This window comes from Sarcophilus harrisii, chromosome X, assembly GCF_902635505.1.
Source record: "Sarcophilus harrisii chromosome X, mSarHar1.11, whole genome shotgun sequence".
NCBI lineage: Eukaryota > Metazoa > Chordata > Mammalia > Dasyuromorphia > Dasyuridae > Sarcophilus > Sarcophilus harrisii.
In genome coordinates this window covers 77,951,759-77,961,422 of record NC_045432.1, presented here as the reverse complement: position 1 = coordinate 77,961,422, position 9,664 = coordinate 77,951,759, and the positions used below count along the sequence as shown (strand labels likewise).

The following is a 9,664-nucleotide window of genomic DNA, read 5'->3' as shown; positions in this document are numbered from 1 at the left end:
CTATGGAGATCAGGGGCAGAGAATTCCATGGAGATAAGGGGCAAATACCCCACCATGCAAATCAAAAGTGGATCCCCCCCATGGACATCAGGGCAGAGACTTCCTATGGAGATCAGGGGCAGAGAATTCCATGGCGATAAGGAGCAAATACCCCACCATGCAAATCAAAAGTGGACCCCTATGGAGATCAGGGCAGAGACCCCCTATGGAGATCAGGGTAGACCCTTCCTGTGGAGATCATGGGGTGAGATCAACAAGTCATGAGTGATAGATAGCAGAGAAGGTGCTAACTCGGTCATCACAGGCAGGGATCATGTTTGCACCTTTTCTGTACTCCTGACATTTAAATCATTGTGTGGGAACATAGGATGCACCTAAATGCTTGTTACTGTGGGAAGCAACAGTTAGGAAGAACTATAAATCCTAGGGTTTTTATGGCTAATCTATGTATTTCCAGAGCAGGTTCAGGGTTCTGAAGGAGAGCTTTTGTTTGTTTGTCCATTCCTTCATTCATTTGTTTATTATCATTTCTAGTCTATTAAAAGTGATGTTTTCACATATAGTGTTCACCCCCAGGGGGTCCCTGGAGTATCTGCTGAGCTCTTTGGGACTCTTAGAACAACTAGCTGTATGCACCCTTTCAGCGCCACTTCTTTGTTGGGAGTGTTGAGGTCCTTTTTTTGGCCTCTAGAGAGAATCTGCAGCATCTAATTGAGTCTCTTGGCTTGATGGGATTCCCCCCTGTTTGTGTCCCACCCTCCCCAACCCCTAATGCCCATTACCCACTGTTTTTCATTTAAGACAGTACACAAAGACATACTTGATAAAAGTTTTAATCAGAAGAGTGGAAATCGACCACAGGCTGTTGGGGTGCTTTGGGCATTCCCAAGAAGACACAAGCTCCTCCCTCCCAGACACAGTCATTTATTTTCTTAGTCCCACTAGGAGTAGAGCATTCATCATGGGGAATGAGCTTGAAGTTGTATTTCAATGCAGGATATCTCTGGAAAAGGAACAGAAGCAGGGGTTGAGCTCCCAGAGCACCCTGCTCCCCATTTCCTGTTTTCTTTATGTCAGATAGCCACTCTCCCTTCCTGAGCGATACCTTGTGTTTAAACTCCCTTGCTTCAAGTGCTTGTATTTAATTTTGTTTCATTTCATGCCATTTCTGTCTCTCTAATACTATGCAAGTCTGACCTTTTCTGCCATTTTAGTTAGCTCTCCGCTTGGGGTCAAACTTGGGCCCTCTTTAGTTCCCATTCTTTAGGTGTCTACATTGGGTGGGGGTATGTCTACTGGTAGAACTCTCTGAGAGGAGTATTAAAGTTGAGACCCACAGGGTTATAGATGGTGAGAGTTGACAGGGACCTCAACTTCCATGTGGTCCAAGCTATACATGCAAGGAATCATCTTGGTAATGCCCTTTACTGATCCTGAGCATCGGGCTGCGGGAGCTGGATTCCATTTAGCACTAATCTTTTTCTTGCAGAGTTGCTTTTTTTGTTCCAAACTGTTCTCTTTTTATAAAATGGGAAAGTTTTTAAGTAAATTAAGCTAAATTATAACTTCATACAAAGATTACTTGTTCTGCTTGGAGGAAAAAAGAGGTATAGTCACTCTCTCCTTTTTGCTGGCTGATGGGAACTAAGTAGAGGGAAGGGCACGGAGCCTGGCAACAGAGGGTACAATGCTGGGAGGGAGGAGGGAATGGGGAGCATATACACGTGGATTAGGAGCAAAGTTGTCCCTCCCTTCCCCATTTGCAGGACTGTGAGAAGGCACCCAAAGCCTACTTGCTGACCACCCCCCACTATCCCCTTACCCTTCAGACAATCCTCGCTAACCATCCCAATACTTTCCACTTCCTGGAGGAATCCAGAGGCACGTCTCGTGTCATAGGGCATAGATAACTACCTCTCATTATTTCTTAGTTCCAATTAACAGCAACAATGGGATTTAATGAAGGATTTATTTCCTTTGTGTCTAATTTGAGAGTGGAAGAGGCTATATCTCCACTCCAAACCCACAGCAAGACACCTGGAATTATTGTCCCCCCAAAATTTCCTAGTGTCAACTCTGGTGACTGGGTGTTCTTTCTTTGCAGTTGATGAGAAAGAGAAGAGGGAAGGGAGCTGACAGTTGTGGGTTGACGCTCTCTCCTTTATAGCAGTGGAGGGAGAGTCTGAGAACTGTGGCTTGCTCCCTTTTTGCTGCTGGTAGGGGAAGGATGGGGTGGGATTCACTGTCATCCTGGATGTACATATACAGTGAAGATACTTCCTGGGTTCAGGAAAAGGATCCAACATAAATATATACTTGTGATGAGGTTCCACCCCACAAGTGGGAGCTGTTTTGTCCCATCCTTATCCTCTCCCACCTTCCTCAGCCCCTGGGGCACACTGATGAAATGGGCAATAGTCTTAGTTTCTGTGCTTCCAATTGTAAAGCTGCTTGACTGACACTCTCAATTTGATTCTTTCAGCATGTGAAGAATTTTCTTTTACATTTTGTAAGTAAATCCTAGAGTTCCAGGATTAGATTACTCAATTAATAAAATTATTTCTCCATTGTGTTAATATTTTCAGAGCGAAAATATGATTTGGGGGACTGCTTTCACCGACTCCCCTAAATTTGGTAAGTTTCTCCTAATCATCCTAGTATTCCAGGATTAGATTACTCAGTCAAAAATATTCTTTCTCCATTGTGTTAATGTTTTCAGAGAGAAAATATGATTTTGGGGACTGCTTTCACCAACTACCCTAAATTTTGGTAAGTTTCTCCTGGTTATTCTAGCGTTCCAGGATTAGATTACTCAGTCAAAAATATTCTTTCTCCGTCATGTTAATGTTTTCAGAGAGAAAATATGATTTGGGGGACTGCATTCACTGACTCCCCTAAATTTTGGTAAGTTTTTCCTGGTCACCCTAGCGTTGCAGGATTAGACTACTCAGTCAAAAATATTCTTTCTTCATCATATTAATGTTTTCAGAGAGAAAATATGATTTTGAGGACTGCTTTCACCGACTCCCCTAAATTTGGTAAGTTTCTCCTAATCATCCTAGTATTCCAGGATTAGATTACTCAGTCAATAATATTCTTTCTTCATCATATTAATGTTTTCAGAGAGAAAATATGATTTTGAGGACTGCTTTCACCGACTCCCCTAAATTTTGGAAAGTTGTCTTGTGATCATCATCATCTCTCTGTGACAATGGTAAAGGCTGCATGAAATACTTGGAATTGGACTTGGTCCACACAGTTCCTGTGCCACCATCCTGAAGCCCTAGTAGGTAGATATGATAGTAATCATCTAAAGAGAGAGGGAAGCATATGAATTGTTGACTATGCGACACTATTGCAGCCATTACCCTAGAGGCACCATTAGACTTGCACTGGTACCTCCCCCAAATAGCCTTTCTCAAATGTTTTAGCATCTCCATTGGCTACAAGAGGGAACTCAGCCTGAACAAACTCAGACTAGTTCCCTTCCCATGGAGGCATGTGGTCCTGGCCTGCTCCTTAATTTAAGTTAAAGGTGCAATACATATATCTCAGTAATAAGAAAAATAAAATCTACAGCCACATTCTGCCCCAATTCTGGAATTACCTTATTCTGGATAAATCTTTCATTTATAAGATGCAATCAATATAAAGTGGTCATGTTAAAAAACAAAACAAAACAAAACAAAAAAAACAACAGCACAAACACAAGGCAACAAATTTCAGAGCTCCTAGATGTGATACTTGGTCCTTAATCATATTTAGACTGCTCCTCCTGCTTTTCCTCCCAGTCTTCCCCTCTCTTTCATCCCCAAAGATCCTAAGAAACAGTAAGGAGAGAAACTGAGTATGCAGGCTGTGCTCTGCAGCTTTGACTTTCCAGGGTCAGCTCCTCCATCTCACCTCAGGGTTCTAGGACTGTCTCTGAAAGATTGAAAATGTTTTGTTCTAATGCTTTTGGCCTGAGCCTTTAACAATGTTTTTTATTCAGTATCAGTTGCCAGTGCTTGTGGGTTTATTATTGCCTCCTTTTAACCAATAGACATCAATTTCCTGTTACAAAGATCTATTCACTGAGAAGACACAGTCCAGGGCATATATTCCCCCAAACCACCTTAGTTCCTGAGGAAAGTGAGATGAAACTTAAAGTTTCTGCTCCAATGCATTTGCGTGCCATGTTAAATTCTGAACGTGGCGCAATGGACAGAGTTGCTTTCTTGCTTGTAGGACCTGGCGTCTTGGCTGTCCCTTGGGGCCGTGCTGGCAGACTAGGCTCGGCGATTACCAAGTTTGTCTCGGACTCAAGCTCCCGAACCTCCAGTAGCTCTTCTGAACTTTCCAAGGTCACATGGTCCATTCCAGTCCCGATGTATGTTCATCTAAGGGAGGTAAGAAACAACAAACCATGAGTGGGATAAGTAGGCTATTGGTACTAATGCTCTCTCCCTATGGGGAAACTTAAAAGTACTCTTCAGCTAAACACATCCAGGCAGGACTGAAGACGAAAGAGCTTCCCTTTTACTTGTATTATGTTTTGAATGCACACCTAGTTGCGCTCATCAGCCAAACGTCTTACTTCACTAGGTGGCAAGTTCAAAAGTTATAGGATTCCTGCACATGTTTCAAAGGCAGGGAGCACGACCTGCCCAGAAGCAGATTTACTCTGTCTCCACATGGCAGAGCAGCCAGAACAAGGTACACTATTGAAAGGGGGAAATCCCAAAGGTTCACCCATCTAGATCCCTTCTTACCTTTCTCCCAGTTATTCCTCCTTCCCTATCCTTTCTATTAATTCTCCCACCCTCCTTTCTTCTCTATCCTTTTTGGTCTACCTACCTCCCTTTCACATCTTGCCTCCCTTCTATTATGCTTTTTCCCCTCCTCTCTTCATCTTTCCAGCCTTACTTCCCTCTTGGCTTCCCACTCTATCTCCCTTTCTCCCTTGTGCTCTTTATTTTCTTCCCTCTATTTTTCTTTTTTGCTTCCTTTTATAACTTTTTTTCCTTCCCCCCTCTGTCTCTCCTTTTTATCATTTTCTCAAATTGCAAATTTTTATTGGTATCATTTGTGTTTATATTATCAATGTCATTCTTAAAAAGAAAAGTTAGACACTCTAAAATTCTCTAATTCTCTAAGGAGAGCTCTGTAGAATACTGGATTTCCCCTGGATTTCTCAAGCTCTTTCCATCCTCCTCCTGAGCTGCTCATCTGCCTGCCAGTCATCAACTTACTTCTCCAAAAATGGGTCCAGTTGCAAGAAAACAGTTCCTTCTTGTCGGACAACTCTTATTCGAAGTCTCTGGATCTCCTGGATTCGTGAGGTAGCCTCCAAAGCTGTAAATGTTCACCTCTCAGGATTGCTGTTTGCTGATCTGTGGCCAGGGAAATAGATACAAATTTAGAGGTTTGTGTCAGGCTGACTGGGCAGGCCCATACTCTTGTAGATACCACAGATGCTGATGGAAAGATAGAAGAGAAGGCATTCCCCTCCCAACCTTCTTCTTTCCCTCAGGGCTAAGTCTGATGGAGAACTGAGAAAATCAAAGTAAGGCCCTTTCCCTCCCCAACTATGTTTCTGTAGCTTTCACTAGTATCATTTCCTTCTTTCCTTTCTTCATCCCTCCCTTCTTCCTTCCTTCTTATTTCTCTTTGTCTCTGCCTGTCACTATCTCCCTTCAATTCGATCTCACTGTCTTCTTCCCATAGTCTTACTGTCTTTGTCTCTCTTTTATAATCTTTTGAGCTCCATGTCCCTTCATCCTTCAATGGTTTTGTCTCCTTTACTAGGTGTCTTTTCCCTTCATTTTTGCACACCATCATCTTGTCTCTAAATTCATGTTCTCTAATTTTCTCTTGGTCTGTTCCCTTTACCTAGTTTACTTTTCTCTCTGGCTTCATATCTGGTTCTTTTTCCTTGGCTCCATCTCTTTCTTTGGCTCGTTACCTCCATACCTGCCTCTCCCATTACTGTCGTTTTGTTTTTGTCCCACTTCACTAAGGGGGACTTTTTGTCTCCCTTACCTTTCTATTCTTTCTCATGTTATCTTCTTGCTTGTGTAGTGGTGACCATTACTAGGCTCATGAATGAGGATGAGCCTGGGTCCTTTTAGTGGACCCCATTGCCCTGACTCCTTGCTAAAGAACACACACATAATCAGTGGCTCCTCATTTATCCCCCTTGATTGGGATCAATGCCAAAAAAGGATTGGTGACTGATCCAAAAAAAGCTGCTCACTAAAAGGCAAAGAAAGGCCAAATCTTCATCCTTTCTTTCTCTTAGTCTCTTTAAGGAAGCTTGGGACTTTCCCTTCGATTTCCCAAAATCAGGAAAAAAAGGATTTGGATTTCCCTTCCTTCTCCTTTTTCCAGCTGCAATTTCTTATTCTCTTGGAAATGTCTACCATCTCCCAGAAGGGCGTGGTTAGGAAAAAAAATCTCCTTTTGGACAACTAGTGCCTGATTCAAAGCCACTGGACCTTGGCTCCCCTCTTGTAGGTTCATCTGCCCCCTCTGTCATGGCATCTATTCCTAGATCCCTCAGTCCCTCCCTCTGGACCACCATGATTATTACCTGTATTCCTTCATCACAGATCCACTCCAGCTGTTTCTTGATCCGTTGCATTTTCTCCATGGAATCCATCGCTGTGATCCGTCCGTTGTGTAGCTCCATTTGGGTCTCTCTTGATCACGCCTAACCCTCCTTCTGTTCTTTTATCTTTCTTTCCCTCCTAGAATTCTCTATTATTCCCACCCTCATTTTACCCTATTCCTCACATCTGTATTACTGGTATACACACCTAACTTCCCCCTCTTTCACTCTGTCTCTCCCTTTCTGTTTGTTTGTCTCTCTCCCCACTCCTGTCTCTGTCTCTTCCCTCCTGTCTGTCTGTCTCTCTGAGTACCTCCCTGCTGGTATACACACCTAACTCCCACCTGTCCCTGCAAGTAATGCATTCGTCCCTGTCTAAGCCTTTCCATTAATCCATATCTCCCCAGCCAATTCCAGAGTGTTTTTCTAAGCAGGTAATTCTGACTTGGGACTTGACTTTACACTTCCATTTCCCACTTGGGTTGTTTTTCTAAGTATCTAAACCTTACTTTCTAGATTTGTACTTTCACCTGAATCTCAGTGTCAGGATCTCAGCAAATATTCCATATCTAATTCTCAATATAGTCGTTTGCTTTTCATTTTCCAGCTCTTTGTAATCACAATATCCTTGCTACTTTTGCCTCAATATTCATTCATCTGTTACCTTCTAGGCCTTGCCATCCATTCACGTCTCCTTTCTTCAGCTAATCTAAATATCCTTTCGAACATGGCTCCGTCTAACCATTTCATTTCAGTCTTGCCAACTGTTCTCACTTCATCTTGCATTGTAGAACTCTCGTCATTCCTTCCTTCTTTCTAATTTCAATTTTGACTATTAACTATTCACTCATACATGCATCTTCAGCCAAGAATCTCTCACTTAGTATAACTTTTTCCATGTATTTTTATCTCTCTTACCATTTTTTCTTTGTGATTCTGATTTCTCCACGAATTCATTTTTTGATATCTTACACACTCTTCCATTTTTCTTGGGTTTTTAATATTAGCATTCACTATTCCATGCTTCTCTTGGGCTATTCAGCCATGGGTTTTGCAATGCTGAATTCTTTCTAACTTTTTATTTCTTTATCTCCAAGTGTCTAGTCTAAGAGATCCGTTTGTCTCATTCTCTATAACAAGATTCATTTTGTTCATTTATCTCTTTCCTGCTAATTCCCAATTCGGCCATCTTACATTTCATACTGTTCATTCACTTTCTGCTAGTTAGATCTCTCTGTCACCTTACCTACAGCCTGAATTTCTCCATTCACACTTTCAGTGCCTGTGCATCAATCATTGTCACCCTGCTGTATCTATCTTTCTCAATCAATTTTTCTCTCCCTGTATCTTTGTCTTTGACCATTCACCTACCATTTCCTGGTTAATTTTTTCTAATTATGTAATGTTCCCTTGCTATTTCAATATACCCATCCATCTCTCACTCAAGGGGTCACTCTGTTGATTTGTTTTTTCCTCCATCCTCTTCCTTCCCCCCTCTTCCTCTCCTCCCTCTATCTCTTTTACTCTGTTTCTGTCTCTCCCTTTCTGTCTGTCTGTGTGCCTCTCTCCCCCTCCTGTCTTTCTGTCTCTCTCCCCTCCTCCTTTTTCTATCTCTCTTTCACTCTCTCTCTCCCCCCTCCTGTCTTTCTGTCTCTCTGTCACTGTCTTTCCTTTTGTCTCTCTCTCTCCTCACTCCCATCTGTCTCTCCCCTCCTGTTTATCTTTCTCTGTCCCCCTCCTGTCTTTGACTCTCTCTCCCTGCTCCTGTCACTGTCTCTTTCTCCCTATCTGTCTCTCTCTCTCCCCTCCTCTATCTCTGTCACTCTCTGTCTTTCCCTCTCTCCCCTCCTTTCTATTTTTCTGATTATCTCTCTCCCCCTCCTGTCTTTGTCTCTCTCTCCCCTTCCTATCTACGTCTCTCTCCCCTCTTCCTTTCTCTAGCTCTCTCACCTTCTCTTTCACTCTCTCTCGCTCTTCCCCCCTCCTGTCTGTCTGTCTTTCTGTCTCAGTCTCTCTCCCCCTTCCTATCTCTGACTCTTTCCCCCCTCTATCTCTTTCACTCTGTCTCTCTCCCCTCCTCTATCTCTGTCACCCTGTCTCTCCCTTTGTTTCTCTCCTCACTCCTATCTGTCTCTACCCTCCTGTCTCTGTCTCTCCCTTCCTGTTTGTTTTTCTGTCTGTCTCTCTCCCCTCTTGTCTCTGTCTCTCTCTCCCTCCTATCTGTCTCTCTCTCTCATCTCCTTTCTATTTTTCTGATTATCTCTCTCTCGCCTCCTGTCTGTTGCTCTCTTGCCCTTTCTTTTACTCTCTCTTGCTCTCTCCCCCTCCTGTTTCTTTCTCCCTTCCTGCCTGTCTCTCCCTGTCTCCCCTCCTATGTCTCTTTCCCCCCCTCTCTTCCCTGTCTCTTTCTGTCTTTCTCCCTTCCTATTTATCCCTCCTCTGATCTGTCTCTCTCTTCCCCCTCTCTCTGTTTCTCTCCCCCCATTCTCTCTCTCCCCTTCTGTCTGTCTCTCACATCCTGAATCTCTCCCTCCTCCTGTCTCTCTCCCTTTTATCTTTCTCTTTCCCCTCCTGTCTGTCTCTGTTCCCCCCCTCCTGTCTCTGTCTGTCTTGATCTCCCCCTCCTCTATCTCTGTCTCCTTTCTTATCTGTCTCTCCCTCTCTCCTCCTGTGCCTGTCTGTCTGTCTCTCTTCCCCATTTCTGTCTCTTTCTCTCTCAACTCCTATCTGTCTCTCCCTCCTCCTGTCTCTGTCTCCCCTCCTCTCTTTTGCTACTCTCCCCCCTTCTGAGTCTCCCTCTGTCTCTCTCCCCCTTCCTGTTTCTCTCTCCCTTCCTCTCTCTCTCTTGCCCCCTTCTGTCTGAGTCTCTCAATCTCTTGTTTTTCTTCCCCTTCCTGTTTCTCTATCTCTGTCTCTCTGCCTGCTCCTCTCTCTCTTCCCCCATCTCTGTCTATTTCTGTCTCTCTCTCCCTTCCTGTCTCTCTCTCTCTCCCCCTCTTCTTCTTCCTCCCTCCCCCTCTTTTTTTTATGAAATTGTTATATAATCCCTCTGCCCCTTTATCTTAGTACCCGCTA

At 43.5% G+C, this 9,664-nt stretch overlaps 1 long non-coding RNA gene across 1 annotated transcript; it reads right to left on the bottom strand.

The window, feature by feature from the left end:
- Window positions 1-817: 817 nt before the first annotated feature.
- Window positions 818-8,163, bottom strand: LOC111721644. Its single transcript, XR_002770736.2, has 3 exons — window positions 6,572-8,163; window positions 5,232-5,372; window positions 818-4,379 (listed from the first exon to the last, which is right to left on the bottom strand). It is a non-coding gene; the product is annotated as an uncharacterized LOC111721644 (long non-coding RNA).
- Window positions 8,164-9,664: the final 1,501 nt, after the last annotated feature.